We start from the raw sequence: 16,749 nt of genomic DNA, 5'->3' as shown, positions 1-16,749 counted from the left end.
CTGGGGAAATGGCTCAGAGGTTAAGAGAACTAGCCTGGGTTAGTTAGTCAGAGGTTAAGGAATTGACTTGGGTTCAATTCCTAGCACCCAGATGGGATCTCAAAGATATCTTTGGGATTCAACACTCTCCTACAGACATACATGCAGGCAAAACACCAATGCACATAAAATAAAAAATAAATCATTAAAAAATTAATTTCCCAGGCATGGTGACATACCTTTTTTAAAGGCCATGTGAGTTTGGGGTGAACCCACGCTACACAGGAGGTTTCACATCAGCTAGAGCTACACTGAAATCTTGTCTCAAAATATATTTAAATTTATTTTTATTTGCATGTGTGTGTGTGTGTCTGTGTGTGTTGTTGTTGTTGGTGGTGGTGTGTATGCATGTGTATGTGCTTGTCTGTTTGGGTGCTAGTACATGCAGGTGTCCAAAGAGACCAGAGGAGGGCATCTGATCCCTTGGAACTGAAGTTATAGGCACTTGTGAACTGTCTGAGGCATGCTGGGAACTGAACAGGAGTCCTCTGCAAGAGTATGCACCCTTAACTCCCACTGAACCATGTCTCCGGGATGTGCTTCTTGAGTGAGTATATGGATGTGTCACATGTTAGCCAACACAGGTATCTCTAGTTCTGAGACCAGAATCCACTCAGCCTGCTTCAGACTGCAGTCATTGTGCTTCACTCCCAAGCCCAGGCCCAGAAGTCATGATGCACAGCTTGAAAGCTGGAAGAACAACCTGACGGAAGCCATGGGAAAGCTAGGCAGGCTCTCAGGCTGGGCATGCTTTCTGCACTGTTCCCATCTATAAGCGGGGCAGGAGATGGGGATTCTTTTTTGTCTTAAAGCAACGGAATCTCTTCTGGTTTGCTTTTTCCTTTAAAAATCATATAAAATTAACCTATCTCTCTCTCTTTCTCTCTCTCTCTCTCTCTCTCTCTCTCTCTCTCTCTCTCTCTCTCTCTCTCTGTGTGTGTGTGCGTGTGTGTATTGCTGAGGATCCAACTCGGAACTTCGCACATGCTGGGTATCACTGAGCTATACCCAAATTAACAGTTGAAAGCAACATCCGGTACATTCATAATGTTGCACACCCATAGTTGCTACCTAGTTCCAAACCATTTTTATCACCCCACAAGGAACCCTGTACTCTAGTCCTGACTTACTCCCTGCACCCCTTCCTCCTAGACCCTCGTGATTGTAACCTGCCTTCATTCCACAGGAATCTCTAGTCTGAAGTGGCATCCAGTCTGAACAGTCTCTAGGAGCTCCTTCTCTCAACTCCACTCCTGGGCAGAGCCTTTTTGTGCACCCAGGTGACAAGAAGACAGGGTGGGTTGGCCCCTCCCCTCTGAGAAGCTCACATCCCTCGTGCTCAGTGGCCGTTCAGAGAGGGCCCTCATCCCAGCTCTTACTTTCCAGAATCTATATTCTAAAGTCAGCCTGCTGTCTAAGAAGGGGAAGCTGCTGCCCGGCATATCCAGCCCACTGGATGGGCACAGCAATGGAGGCTGGGCCTGAGTGAAGTCTGAACCAGAGGTCTCTGTGGGGGAGTGGCTCTCCACAGCCTCTCTTCCCCTCACAAGCCTAGTGGGCTTCAGGTATATAAGGAATTGGACAGATTTCCTCAAAAGCTTCCTCAGGAGGGACAGCTATTCTGGAAATCAGGGTTTCCTGTCCCTTAGAGAGAGCCAATTTAACACCCTCAAATGGCCCAGGAAGACTCCCACAGTACATGTGGCCTCCCTCAGGCCCAGTGGACTTCAGTCCTCACTGAAGGACTCTGGTCCCACTGGGGTCTGTGATGACCACTCCTATCAACACAGATCTCTGCTGGGCCATGCTATATAAATAATTAACAAAGCATCTGCCTCACTTCCTAACAACCACAGCTGATACAGCTCATAGGCCTTCAGAGACTTCCCAGCTTCATGCCCAAACTGAGAGGGCCCACTGAGAGGGCCCACTGTCTGGCCCTGTGTGAGTGAGTAGGAAGAAAGCAAACACAGATCTCCAAACCTTGTCTTGAGATGCCACAGGGCCACTCCAGCATTGAAATCCAGCCTCTTTCCAAACTACTGCTGTCCACTGTGTCTGGCAAATTCTTTGTTTTAAATTTTATCTGTCTGGGTATTTCGTCTACATGTATGTCTGTGCACCACATCCGTACCTGGTGCCTTTCGAGGCCAGAAGAGGGCAGCATCAGATGCCTGGGAACTGAAGTAGTGGGTAGTTATAGGTGGCCGTGTGGGTGCTGGGAAAGGAACCCAAGACCTTTGGAAAAGCAGCCAATGCTGTGACCCACTGACCACTTACACGCCCACAAGGCTCACATTCTTGACTATGAGTATCTTGCCCTTTCAGGGCCTCAGTTTCCATTCTGTAAAATGGACAACTGGGCAGTTTCCAATCCCGGAAGTTGAGCCTAGGTAGCCTCCTGTGCTCATCTCCACCCCACGCTCTGGTGATTTGCTCTTCTTGGCACTGCAAGACCCTGAACATCATCAGAACAGGACATTGGAAAGTAAGGATGCCCCTTTGCAGATAGAGTCCTTCCCAGAAATCCTAGCTTAAAGGGCCGAAGGATAGGTGTTAGTAAATGGGTCACGAAAAAATGAGAGAGCAGTCCGAGTGTAAGGCACCCAGGAGCCTCTCGGATGTCAGGGAGACAAAGGGGGATTCCCCTTAAAAGAGCCACCCTGATTTTGAAGTGTGAGGGTTAAACAATTTGGGGAAAAGGCAGGCGCCTAAGGCTTCCCACAGCAACTACCCACCCCTTCCCTGTCGGCATTCCTTCACACTCGCTGGAATTCCTACACAAAGCCCCCTTTTTCTTTTCTATGAGGTCACCAGCACATAGAAGTCTAAGAGAAAGAACAGTTCCCTGTGGGTAAAGCTCTTGGAACTAAATGAATCCAGTGGCCCCACATGCAATCTGACGGCCCCCTCAGGGCACAGCTCCAGGGGTGGTGAACAAGGGTTTTAGGGGGTGTTGAGATTCTAACCAGCACAGTCCAAGAACCTGCCTAGGAGAGCAGCTCCTCAGCTGCTAGACCACGTGAGAAGTCGCCTGTGGGGGGTTAAAATCCAGAACTGGAGTCCCCAGTATGTGTGGGTCTGTAGTCACACAGCAAGTCCTCTTGGAGTGACAGATGTCACACTGCCAGATCACATGCTCAAGTTCAAGTTCCCAGGATTAATGGCACAGGAAATTAGACCGCTAACGGATGTGCCCGAATACGACTTCTGTCTGGGCCTTGGGTCTGAGAAGGCTACAAGTTTATCCTGAAGATGGATTATGAGTGTGTCACCAAATTCAGACAGGAATGGAGAAAGCTTAAAAAAAGAAAAGAAAAGAAAGAGGAGGGAGGGAGGGAGGGAGGGAGGAAGGGAGGGNAGGAAGGAAGGAAGGAAGGAAGGAAGGAAGGAAGGAAGGAAGGAAGGAAGGAAGGAGAAAGGAAGGACAGACAGAAGATCTCTTACCTGGGTGACAGAACTAAGCTAAGAACTTAAGAGATCATCTACTCAAAAACTTCAGAACCCTTTACAGAAACCCAGACCACCCTCAACGGCCCCTCCACAATCCCCCTGCTCCAGAGCCCCAATCCTAAGGACCAGCAAACTCCCAAGCACATGCACTTTGCTGCCTATGATGACATCAGCAAAAATTAAATTAGATAAATAAAAACATAGAACAAGGCCTATTTTTACCTCCGCAAGTCACAGGCCAGATGGGGAGGATTCTATCAATGCCAGAACCATGGCTGCGCCTCCCTGTACCATCTATTACTTCACACCTTACATTTAGGCATTGCATCGCAAAGCACTCTGCAAATGACACTCCTGCAAGGGAGAGAGCAACCTTTTCCTGTTAGTGCTGGGCAGGCAGAGCCCAAACCACACAGGTCCTTACTTACACACAGTCCTCTTCTGAAACACCAGAAACGGAAGTAAATAAGGAAGTGAACTGGTGGACCCAGTTCTGAATGACAGGTGACAAGGAGTCTTTGCAGAAATGATTGTGTCAGAGATTCAGAACGGAGAGTAAGGATCTGAGATCATTCTCCATCTCCCTACAAGGTCAGAGGCTGGGCTCTTCCTGGGGCCATGTCCAGCTTTGTCTCCAAACTATATCTATGTGTTTATTTAATCAATTTATTTATTTAAATGGGATCTTGGTGTATAATCCTGGGACACGTGGTACTTGTTATGTAAATCCAGGCTGGCCCAGAACTCAAAGCTATCCTCCTGCCTCAGCTGCAATTATGGGCGTGAGCCACCACACCTGGCTGTAACCCATATCTAATCTTGAATGATTCACCAAGTCCTCCACCCTCACCTCCCTCCTTGGTCCAACCTGAGAAGAGGAGAGAAATATTGTATTATTCTCCTTTTGACAGTGGTTTGACCATCCTTGGCACTTGGAAAGCACCTTCACTCTGGTGGCTCAGCAGTCTTTGGGAGGACCTCACCCCAAACTCTAGAAACAGGCAGGCCTGCAAAACCTGGCCTGTCATAAATCGCTGGCCTTTACAACAGGCCAGAAGAACAAAACACAATAAAGGTAGCCAACCCGTCCTAGAATCAGAGCTACAAATTTAAATCCTGACTTTGCCATCTATCAACTTACCTGGACTTTACAAGTTCATGGGGAGACTATAGACTCTGTCCAGACAATTCTGGGTTCAAATTCTGGGTCTATCACTATTCTATAGCCCCTCTGTGTCCCAGTTTTTTCATCTACAGAATGGACACTGTAACAGTGCTCATCTTACAGTCTTGGTGGGGAAATGGAAAAAAAAAACTTCAAACTTTGTGCACCAAGCCCAGCACAGGGCGCATCCTCAGTCATGGGGGACCCGAGTCATGGTGCTACCTTCCCAAAACTATGCCAGCCAGTTCATCTCTGCTAGTGTCTGTTTCCTCGTACAATAGAGACAATAACCTCTGACTTATGGTGAGCCCTAATGAGGTCAGGAATGTTCAAGTCCTCAGTGCCCAGGCTGTACAGCTTAGGAAGTCAAATGTCAAGTCCTGGGCCCAATGAAGGAGGAAGGCCTAGAAGGCAGGCAGGTGGCTCAGACTTCTGCTACTACCCTCTCCCTGGTGGGCTGGGACACAGGTTTGATTTCTCTATGATCCAGATGCCTTGGGCACAAACCCCAAAACAGAGTGGAATCCAGGAGAGTTAAGGAGCCCAAGAACCTCTCAGCACACAGTAGGTACTCTGTAAACGATTCTGCTGCTTACCCTCTTCCTTTCCCACACCATATGCAACCTGGGAAAGCCAGCATCGCCATTTCTGGAAACCTAAACAGCTCTAAATCCTGGTCAATGCTTAAGTCTGAGACTTGGGCTTTTTAAAGACAGCAAATGACTTTTGTAGTCATCTCTGAAGCAGACGGGGCTCGGAGGCTCACAACCACAGGGACCATTTTAAATCCCGGGCCTTTTCTTCTGGGAAGTTAAGCAAGAACCTTCCCAAATGTTTGCCGTGGGGCCCTCTGCCAGAGAGTGACTCACTCCTCCGCTCCCCACAGGCATATTTTATTTGGGGGTGGGGGATCCAGGGAGAGCCTGGCCCTGGTGGGGGAGGGGAACAGTTTCAACACGTCCAGAAGGTGGGGATATTTTTTTCTTCTCCAGTTTTCGGGACAAAGAGGAAAAAAAAAAACGAACATAGGTCTTTTTTTGTTTCCTTCCAGGTTTTGTCTTCTGGACAACGATGTCCAAAGTTCACTGGTTAAGTTTCTCCTGTTGGGAGTCAGGCACCCATTCAATGAAATTCTTCTCCCATTAGCAATGGGGTTTTTAACATGCCCTTTTACACACACCAGACTCCTGTGAGGACATTTTCCCCTCAAAAAGTCACCCTGCATTTTGCAAGTGGAGTGAAACTCTGAACATAAACTTTCTAAAATTTGCTCTAAAGAAGTTAAAACTTTCAAACACACATGCACAAACTGTCAATCAAAACTTCACGGACAGCCCTTAGAGGATGTGTCCCAAGCATGCTGTCACCCATTTGTTATGGCCCTCTGGGGCTCGGTTAAATCAGGGAAATATGATTAACTTAGAGGAGCAGGCAGTGAGGACAAGTATCTGGGGCCCTGGGTCTCCCTAGGGCCTAGCCCCTAGGTATGGGGGACAGAATCCAAATCTGGCCTAGCTAGAGACAGCCACGAACAAAGCCAGGGACCTAAGACATATTTAGAAAACCTCAATTCAAGTCCAGCGCAGCCCCCTCCTCAGCCTGCGTGGCCATGCAAAGTTCTGCCAAGGCCGGGCTAAGAGGCTTCCACCAAAGTCAGAACCTGGGGATCTTCGGACTCACAGAATCCGGCCCAGCACCCTCTCTGGACAGGGTCAGCCGGCACATCACACACACACTGGCGTGCAGTGTGGAGTGCACAGTCTGGATCCTAAACACACTCTCGTATGGAATTTGTACACTTTTGCCCGTGCACGTGTGCACACACTCACTCGGGAACGTTCAGACACGTGGGCACACGTACTCCTTGGCATCCACGGTAAACACTCGATAAACGGATAAACCGAAGCCGAGCCCGTCCACCCGCACTGGTCCACCCCAAACTCACAGTCGGGGCCCCTGATGTGCACACGCACGCACTCCCGCGCAGCTGGGCGGATGGAGCCCGCCGCGGACACCTCGGCCTCCTGCGGGCGTCCCCGCCGACTCCCCGGGCACGCGCGCGCGCCCACAACACCTCGGGTGACGGCCCCACGCCCTGGCCCGCGCCCCTCGCCGGTCCCAGGCCACTCACCGGCGCTGGCGGCTCTCTCGGCGGCGGGCGGAGCGCGGGTCACACGCGAGTTGGCGGCGCTGCGGCCGCAGCTCGTCCGCTGAGTTCAGCCGCCGCTTCTGCGCGCGTCCTTGCGCCCGCCCCTCCCCGCCGCGGGGCCGCGCCGCCCCCTGCGCCCGTGCGCGCGGCCGCCACGCAGGCTAGGGGGCGCCGGGGGCGCGCTCCCAGCCTGGGTGCCTGATCGTCCAACTCAAGTTGGAAGACTGAGCCTCAGACTCCAAATCCTGGGCACTGAACCCCTCTGCGCGGGCTCTAGACTTTATAAGATGCAGATTCGCTGGGTAACCAATTCGTGGACCCTTCCTCACACCCATGGATTCCTCATTAGCTGACATTGCTCCTCTCACAGCCCTCGCAGGACTGAAATTGACCCATTCACAGAGTGCAGCAGGAGGTGAAGTTCAGTTGATAGCATGCTTTCCTAATCTCAGCACTAGGGAAATCGGGCACCTGTAATCTCCGAACTAGGAAGGCTGAGGCAAAAATGTCTGAAATTCATTCATTCTTGGCTATATAGCAAATTCCAAGCCAGCCTGGGCTACATGAGATGCTGTCATTTTATATACATATATATCAGTGTGTACAATAGCACAGTGTACAAATAGTGCCCAGTACAGTTCCAGAAGTAGGCACCTTGGATAAATCCAAGTCCCTGCCCTCAAAGTGCCAGTATCTCCTGGGGATACTGCCTTCCTGGGAACTCCAGGCCAGCCAAGCATCAGTGTGAAGAAGGTTTTAGAAGGAGTAAGTGGGCCAGCCAAATACCCAGGAGCCTGGGGGTGGGGGTAGGGGGAATGACCTGAGTTTGATCCTCCAGACCCATGCGATGGAACGAAAGAACTCCAGCAAATTGTCTTTAACCTCCACATGTCTTCCAAATTCACACCAAGTGTTCTATGTTAAAAACAAAAAAACAAAACAAAAACAACAACAACAAAAACCGCCTTCATCTATGAATACTTAACAACTCCACTAGGATGTCCAAGCTTCTCTGGGGAGCAATTAAGGTGACTCCCACTTCCCCTCAGGAAGGGATGCTCATAGCTGGGACAGGTATTGCTGCTTCTGAGTGTTCTAGACTGTCTGTGTGCCCAAGCACCTGCCACCTGTCCATTAATCTGCTGTACATGTCTGGGCACAGGACAGCAACCTGCTGAGTATTCAGTCAACTAGTCTACTTGAGTCCACAGTAATTAGGCCCACAACCTATATTACTTCCCCTGCCTGCCTCGTGATGCTCAGCCACTGTGAGAGTGGCATCATGCCACCTATGTGCCCATTTCTTAGATGGCTTTAATGAGGCCTGTGAGCAAAGTCCCCCAGGTGGTGAGTGGTTGAACTGGAAGCAGATGACACAGATTTCTGGTCTCAGCAGCTTATTGCTAGGCAACCTGGTTCTAAGTAAGAAAGGCATGGTCACCAGCCCAGAGCAGCCAGGCTGGTCCCTGCTTCTGAGAGGAGGGAACTGGTACCAACAAGTTATCTCTAATGTGCACACATACACTGTGGATTGTGGCATGTGCGGGCACACACGAATAACTGTTGTTTTAAAAAATGAAAGCTTTAACGCCCACTCTAGGAAGTCTGAGTTTCTCCAGGAAGCAGACAGTAGGATAAATAAAGTTAAGCAGGGCGGAGGCAGGAGGACCAGGGCTGCTTTCTAAGAGGCAATGGAGAGTGGAGGTCTCTCCTGAGGAGCAGAAGCCTTTGGAGGAGAGGGGATGGTTAGGGGCCTGCTGTGTTCTGACTGGGTTCTCTGCTGTAAAAACTGTCCTGGCAGAATGCAGGACAGCTAAGGAGCAGCATCAGATCACTGGAAAGGACTTTCCCCAGCCTTGCTGAGCTCACCAATACATGCAGTGTCTTCATTTTCAGGAAACTGAAGCCCAGAAAGGTCAAGCAACATGTCCCAGGTCTCACAGCCAGTGATGAACCTTAGAGGTCCGGCTGTAGGCAAACGGTCGTTTTTAAGTGTTAAGAGAATTAGGGGCCCAGCTCATATACCACCACACATCCAGTGAACTATAATGCAGGAACAGGATGGGTGGGGCTTACATAAGGCATCTTCAGCCTTAAGGGGTAGGCGGGAGAAACAAACCCACCCTTCTCCCGACCTTCCTCCTTCGCACCCCTACTTCCTTCTCTTTGGCTATGGACCATACAGATGGATTGCAGGCCCCACTGACATGCTGTGACATAAAATCAAATTTAGTCAGCTCCAAGACCCTTACCCTTCCTGCAACACCCATCTTTCTGCAGGGGTGGGGAGAAGGGAGAGGTGCAAGTACCTCAGCCTGGGCCACTTGTGTTTTCAACTCACAGGAGTTTTTAGTGAGTCCCAAAATGAGTCACCGAAAAGAGGTACTTACTTGCAAAATGCCTCCCAGATTTAGCATGGCTGCCTCCCTGTTGTGTGCACTAGGCTTGCCTGTGCCTCCCACTGCCAACCACACTGGGAATGTGGTCTCAGGGGCAGGCTCTATGTCTGCCCTAGAGACTTTCAGGATGATGGTGTGTTATTTCATTATCACTGTGCAATAGAGGAAGAGAAACCATTTTGGCTCTCTGTGCCTTTCCTGGAGCTCTCTGTGGAGAAGCAGCTAGGATCTGCTGCTGCTGGCCCAGTCATCGGGAAGGTGTGACCTCTGAGGGAGACCTTTATTCTCTTCATCCCCTTCATGGGGGTGGCAACTCATGGGCTGAAGCTGAAGTCACAGCAGCTCACAGAAGGAAACTGGTGGGATTCCAGGTGGGATGTGCCCCTGAGAACTGCATTCCTGCAGTAAGTAGACAGGAAGGAGGGCCGTTTGGGAGAGGGAGGCATGGGAACCAGAACCAGACTGTGCCTTGCCACATCCTGGGAGTAAAGTATCTCCTCAATGGCTTCTTGGTGGTAGGATTTTAGGAAATTCTTTATGTGGTTTTTGATGAGGGTAGGACACAGTCTCATGTTCCTCAGGCTGGCCTTGAACTTGTGGGCCTTCAAGCTTCCTGCCTCCGCTTCCCAAGAAGCTGGGCCTTGCCAGCTTCAGTGGCAGGAGAGGACCATCTCATCTGCTCTATTCTCCCACCTGCTGTGGTTATCCACACAACCTTCTCACCCCAAAAATGTTTCTGATTGGAAGATCAAAGACATGTATCTTCCTGAGGGGCAGGGGTAGACAGAAAGGTACCTGGCACCCTAACCCCCTCCACTTGGGGACACCTGCCTGTTTGGAAATGCCCTTGGAGGAACTTATGTTATATCAAGTGCAGAACTGGGCCTCTGGGTTCTGGGCCCTCCCTTCTCCATATCTCAGCATCTGTGTGTCCAAGAGCAGGGATCATCACTAGCCAGGGAAGTAGTCAGTACCTTCATCTCAGCTGGCAAAATGGTCTCCAAGAGTACTTGTGCTGGCTAGTTTATATCAGCCTTTACATAAATTAGAGTTGCTGGAGAGGAGGGAGGCCTATTTGAGAAAATGCTTCAATAAGATCAGGGTGTAGGCAATATTTCCTTAATTAATGACTTAGGGGGAGGGCCCAGCCTATGGTGGGTAATGCCATCCCTGGGCTGGTGGTCCTGAGGTCTATAAGGAAGCAGGCTGAGCAGACCATGAGGAGCAAGCCAATAAGCAGTGTTCCTCCATGGCCTCTGCATCAGCTCCTGCCTCCAGCTTCCTGTCCTGACTTCATTTGGTGATGACCTGTGATATGGACAAGTAAGCTGAATAAACTCTTTCCTCCTCAAGTTGCTTTGGTCATGGTGTGAATACAGCAATAGTGACCCTAACTAAGACAGTACTGTAGACCTTGCCAACTAGGACTGCCCATTAGGCTGTGCACTCTGGGAAATTTGACAATGAAGGAGATTTGGGACATGTGATTTTCTCACCTCTACCCACTCCATCATTATTGCTTCATCTTTTGAAAAGTAGTCAGTCTATTCTGAGCTATATTAGCCTTTACAGTGTGTGTGTGTGTGTGTTTGTGGGGGGGGGGATCATCATGAGAGTTGTTCCTCAAGAAGTATACATTCTGGTTTGGTGGTTTTTTTGTTTTGTTTTGTTTCGGTTTTTTTTTTAAGACAAGGTCTCTTACTGTCTCGGGGACTTCCCAGTTAGGCAAGGCTGGCTAGTCAAAGAACCCAGGGATTCTTCAGTCTGGGTCCTGGGATTAAAAACACTACCACCACACCCAGTTTTCAGCTCACAGATTCAAATCCTGCTGAGTCATAATGGGCTCCCAGTTGAGCACCCAAAACTGAGCCTTTCATGGACGCCCTTGACTGACCTGCTCAGCGCTGCTTTGAGGACCCTCTGCAGAGCCTGTGAACACAGGAGTTTTGGAGGCACTACGTTGCACTGCTCCTCGGCAGGAGCATGCAGTTCGCAGCTTCTAGAAGACCACAAGCTTGACAGAGAGTCCAGGGGTGCCATTTTGAACACACACTCCCATATTAGAAGACATGAGGTTGGCCTCTGTCCCCTTAGAAGCATTCACCTTGATTTTTAAAATTAATTTAATTTTATGTATGTGAATGTTTTGCCTGCATGCATGTACACGTACTACATGTGTGTCTGATGCCCATAGAGGCCAGAAGAAGGTAGAGGATCCCCTGGAAGTGGCATTGCAGATGGTTATGAACTCTGTGGGTATTGGGAATTAAACTGGGGTCCTTGGCAAGAGCAGCAAGCGCTCTACACTGATGAGCTGTCTCTCCAGCCAGCACTTTCTTTTTTGAAATAAAGTCTCTCACTGACCTGAGGCTCACTGAGCAGGCTGACTGGCCAGTGACTCCCAGAGACCTGCCTCTCTTGGCTGCACAGTGAGGGGGTCACAGGCACCTGTCAGGACCCTTGGCTTTTTGCACGGATGCTGGGGATCTAACTCAGGTCCTCATGATTGCTTGACAAGCACTTTACCAATTGAGTCATTCCCCAGCCTGTAAATGGGCCTTTAAAGCTGAGAGTGTTTGCTATTGGAACACAGCTCTTCTGGTGTTGGTCAGGGGTGGAGGTTTGGTCTTTCCTCTCCCCTAGGACAAGGGTGGTAAAGGGCATCCCTTGACCCCCAAATCTCATTGGAAGCCTCAGAACTCAGTGTGCCCAGAAATCCCTACACACTCAGTATAGACTTGGTGCTACCCACTGTTGTTCAGATACTCAAAGCACCACCTTCCACATTGGATATTGAATGGAAAAGTAGCTGGCCCAGCAAAAGCATAAATGAACAATGGGCCTTCTTAGACCTGGTTTTCTCCTTCTTCAAGTGAGTTCCCCTATGTGGGCATTCTGTCCTGGACAGGAAAGTTCACAGATTAAAAAAAATAAAACAAAAAACAAAAGCAACTTTTGCTGCCAGGTATAGTGGTGCATGCTTTTAACCCCAGCACATGAGAGGCAGAGGCAGGTGGATCTCTGTGAGTTCGAGGCCAGACTGATCTACAGAGTGAGTTCCAGGACAGCCAAGGCCATACAGAGAAACTCTATCTCAAAAAAAGACAAAGAAAAAAAAAAGACAAAAGAAAACTGGTGCTTGGCGAGGTGAGCCAGTGTTCTAATTTATACTTCTTCTAAATGTGAATGTGGGGTGTGGGAAGATGTCCGAGTACGTGTGTGTGTGTGTGTGTGTGTGTGTGTGTGTGTGTACCAGAGGACAACCTCATGTCATCCAATGTGGGGGTACGGGAGGGTGTGTGTAGGTACATAAACCTGTTGGGGGGGGGACAGAGGCCAACCTTATGTCATACAATATGGGGGTGTGGGAAGGTGTGTATGAAGACCAGAGAACAACCTCATGTCATCCCCAGAAATGTTGTCTACTTCCTTTGAGGCAATCTCTCACTAGCCTAGAGCTCACTAACTAGGTGAGGCTGTCTAGCCAGTAAGCCCCAGGAGTGTTCATCCCTCTGCCTCCCTAGAGATTGCAAGTACATGCCCCTCACATGCAGAATTTTCACCTGGGTTCTGGGAATCAAACTCTGGTCCTCCTGCTTACAAGACAAGCATTTTACTGACTGAGCAATGTCACTCATCCTAACATACATCATTTTATAAGGGGCATCTGGTAGGGCTTGACTCTGTTTATTTCATCTCTCTACATGGCCACATGGGAAGAGCTAAGAAACAAGTGAACTAGGTCAGCCAGTCCTGCCCTGATTGTTTCTCTCTGGGCATCCAGTGTCCTTTTGGCTTTGAAAGCAAGCAAGGGTCCTGAGTAACCTTCCCACATGTCCTGTGTGAGCCTCTGCTCTGGGTCTAAGGCTTTCCTACATGGCCAAGCTCAAAGACTGGCTGCTCTTAGACCAGATGGAAGCAAGGGCTCTTTGGAAGTAAGGCCAGTGACACACCATTGGTCCTCCAGTCCCAAACATGAAGTGAGTGGACTGGTAAGAACTGGGTATGGCTTGGGGGGAGAATGCAATTTTTCAGCCACCAGGAGATACCAGTGCCATGTTGGAGGTGCCAAGGGGAAGAAGATGGCTGGGACTGCAGATCTTTGTTTAAGACTATGTGACCCTGACTAGCCTTGAACTCAATCCTCCTGCCTGTGATTACAGATGTAAACCACCATGCCCAACTGAGGTCTGGAGTCTTTTATTTTGTATATATTTATTTTCTTATCTTCTGGGTATGAGTATTTTTGCCTGCATGGATATATGTGCACCATGTCCCCTGGGTGGCCAGAAGTGAGCATTAGATCCCCTAAGACTGAAATTACAGATAGTTATGAGCTACCACGTGGGTGCTAGAAATGAAACCCCAGTCCTCTGCAAGATCAACAAGTGCTCTTAACCACTAAGCCAACTCTCCAGCCCAAGGCCTGGGGTCTTAAAGGCCAGATTAGGAAGGGGCTTATGGTTGTCTTGGTGTTGCCACTCTCCACTTTTAGCCCAGAAGCAGCATCCCTGCGCCAAGAGGGAAGCTATCAGTTGAACGCCTCATCACAACAGAAAACCCTTTCCCCTCTCCCATTGGTGTTCTGGGCACCTGGCTGTTTGGGGGTGACTTCCCTGGAAAGGCTATGGTAGTACATGGTCACTCTGAAGAGGACGTGGTGAGCCTGAAGGCTTCAGAGCCTCTGAAGATGGAGGAGGCGGGCCTAAGCCCGGTGTGGCTGGGAGCCAGAGCCTGTGGCTCTGAGCAGAATTGCTCAGCAGAGCCCTGGGACAGGCAGCTGTTTAGCCCGGCACATTCTTCCTGAAGCCTGGAGCTGCATACCATAATACTGTAACGGCGCCTCTGGGCAGTACTGGAGCTGAGAGTCTAGTTAGAAATCCAGACTCTGGAGCAAATTCAGAGCCCAGCTTCCTAGTTCCTGGTGATGTGACCTGAAGCCAGCTCCTTCACCCCTCATCAGGACCTGGAAATTGAGAACATGTTCTTTACCAGGTTGAGATAGACTGGGATCAGGGGAGGATACCCCAGGAAAGAACATCCAGTCCCTTCCAGGACTATCATAAAGGGTCTCAGCTGATACCCTAGGGCAGAGGAAGATAAATGAGGGAAAAGGACAAGAAATATGTTTGTCCTAGGTTTATATGACATAGACACCTTCAGATGGAAGACTCAGAGATCCAGAACAAGCTACTATTTACTTAACTTATTCTGTGTCTGTCTGTCTGTCTGCCTTTTGTCAAAAGACAGCTTTGTGGAGTCAGTTCTCTTTGCTATATATGGATCCCGGGGCTCCAATCCAGGTCATCTGGCTTGGCAGCAGGCATCTTTACCTGCCGAGTCATCTTACCCACTCAAGCCGTTCTTTATTCTCAGGTTGGTGAAGCATAGATGACCATGTGGACTCAGATAAAAGTCCACTTTCAGATGGCAATGGACAGAGTCAATGTGGGACTAATGTCTATCTGCAGGGCGTTGGACCAGCTAGGCCTGTTGGTTTAGATTCTTGTAGGCCTTTCCTAGTATTTCTTTCCTCCTGAGTGTGGGGCAGGGTGTGATTTACTATCAGACAAGGTGTCCAGGAGAGGTTCTAATGGCATTGTTAAAGGGACTATCTGATTCCCATGATCCTCTTAGGAGTAGAGAGAATCTAGCTCTCATAGCTTGTCTTCTGTGGCAAAGGAGAGCAAGAGACAGGATCTGCTCTTGGCCCAGAGCTCATCAATTGGGCTAGGATCTAGCCAGGGCCTCTGAGATTCTCTTATTTCTGCCTTTCCAATGGTTATGAGCACACACCACCACACCTAGCATTTTCACAGGGAATCAAACTCAGGCCTTCCCACTGACAAGGAAAGCACTTTTACAACTAAGCCATCTCCCCTTCAAGATTCCCTTGTCTGATGGGTGTGATGCCCATCCCTGTAACCCTGGCACTCGAGAGAGAGGCTAAGAGAGCATCAATCAGTAGTTTGTGGCTAAGGCTTCTGTTTTGAGGATGTCATTTTCAGACCCCCAATAATACCAACCCAAGTATAGCAGGAAAGAACACTAATATCAAGGTCTGTATACATCATAATCTAGTCTCTTTCATTGTCTGTGTTTATCTCATTTGATTAACTCGGTATTACCTATCTATTCAGATATCTGTAAAGCTGAGTGCTTGCGTGATTCTTTTTAGCCTTATATTCTGTGAAAAGCTACCTCTATAGATTTGTCCTGCTGTCTCTTGGCCTGTTTGCTATTGTGAAAGATGGACTGTGACCCTTATGAAGGGAAAGAGTAGGGTACCTCTGCCCCCTGCACCCCGAGGGCAGAGGAAGGTAGCCAACCTGCCCAGAATCACCAAATGCCAGTTTCTGTGACTACCTCCCAACCTCTATGTCTTAGTTAAGGCTTCTACTGCGATGTTAAAACCTCATGAACAAAAAGCATGTTGTGGAGGTGGGGGGGGGGAGTTTATTTGCTTATACTTCATGTTGTGTTAATCATCAAAGGAAATCAGGACAGGAAATCAAACAGGGCAGGAACCTGGAGGCAGGAGCTGCTGCAGAAACTATGGAGGGTGCTGCTTGCTGGCTTGCTTCCCATGCCTTGTTCATCCCGCTTTTTTATAAACCCCAGGACCACCAGCCTAGGGATGGCACCACCCACCATGGGCTGGGCCCTCCCCCATTGATCACTAGTTGAGAAATTGCCTTACCGCTGGATCTCATGGAGGCATTTCCTCAACTGAGGCTCCTTCCTCTCTGATGACTCTAGCTTGTGTCAAGTCAACACACAAAACCAGCCAGTACACTCTGCCTTCTTCAAGATTAACAAATAGATACGGAAGGGCTCAGTTTTCTAAACTATAGCAGAAAGGGTTGGGCTGAGGACTGAAGCCATGCTCTGCATGCACTAGCTCCTGCCTCTGCTCCTGATTCCAGTGTGTAGTGGAGTGTGGGCTTACATCAACCGGACAAATAACTGCTCCTGGAGGAATTCCACACCCGAGCAGAACAGAGGTGCAGCATCCAATGGATGATTCCAGCTGTGCCTGAAGAGTTGAGGGGTACTGAAAAACCCACGTGGATTTGAGCTGTTTCCTGGCTCTGAACTAGAAAACTTACACCTCTGATTGGCCCTAGAAGCCTAAGGGGGCAGTGAAGAAACCTGAGTGAGAAGACCTTTGGGTATAGGAAACTTGCTGAACCTTTCTGATCAGTGGTAATCTCTTTTCTCTTGCAGCCCCCTCTTTTTAGGTGGGTTTAACAAAGGCCATTGCTTAGTTCCCTGACTTCAAAGCCCTAGCAGCCAAACAGGGAAGGGAGGCCTTGGATTTCCATTCTCAGGGAAGGCAGGAACTGAGGTCCTCTACCCAGCCTGGCCTACCTCTTCTGGTCAACAGTGGATAGAAGGCTCAGGTTTCTCCTTGTTCTCAGAGGAGGCATTAAGGGTAAAGGAATGCAGACTCTGCCTAAAACAGTGTGTTAAGAGGCTTTGCAGAGCAAGTCTGGGGAGAGCCCTCCAACCCCAACCAGCTGCAGCCCAGCCCAGCCCCCAGT

The 16,749-nt window shown here is 49.4% G+C and overlaps 1 protein-coding gene across 2 annotated transcripts in view; it reads right to left on the bottom strand.

Annotated features, from left to right (window-relative positions):
- Positions 1-6,897, bottom strand: part of Nek6 (NIMA related kinase 6) — a 73,999-nt gene extending 67,102 nt beyond the window's left edge. The window contains exon 1 of one of the 2 annotated variants that reach the window (XM_021157094.2): positions 6,789-6,897. The gene's annotated coding sequence lies outside the window, so the exon portion shown is untranslated. Of the gene's footprint in view, positions 1-6,602; positions 6,764-6,788 lie in introns of those variants that run through there. The other variant, XM_021157095.2, reaches the window with a different exon arrangement.
- Between the last annotated feature and the right edge of the window lie 9,852 nt (positions 6,898-16,749).

The sequence above is a fragment of the Mus caroli genome, chromosome 2 (genome assembly GCF_900094665.2).
Source record: "Mus caroli chromosome 2, CAROLI_EIJ_v1.1, whole genome shotgun sequence".
NCBI lineage: Eukaryota > Metazoa > Chordata > Mammalia > Rodentia > Muridae > Mus > Mus caroli.
Note: the sequence above shows the minus strand (reverse complement) of the source record. Positions and strands in the feature narration are given on the sequence as shown.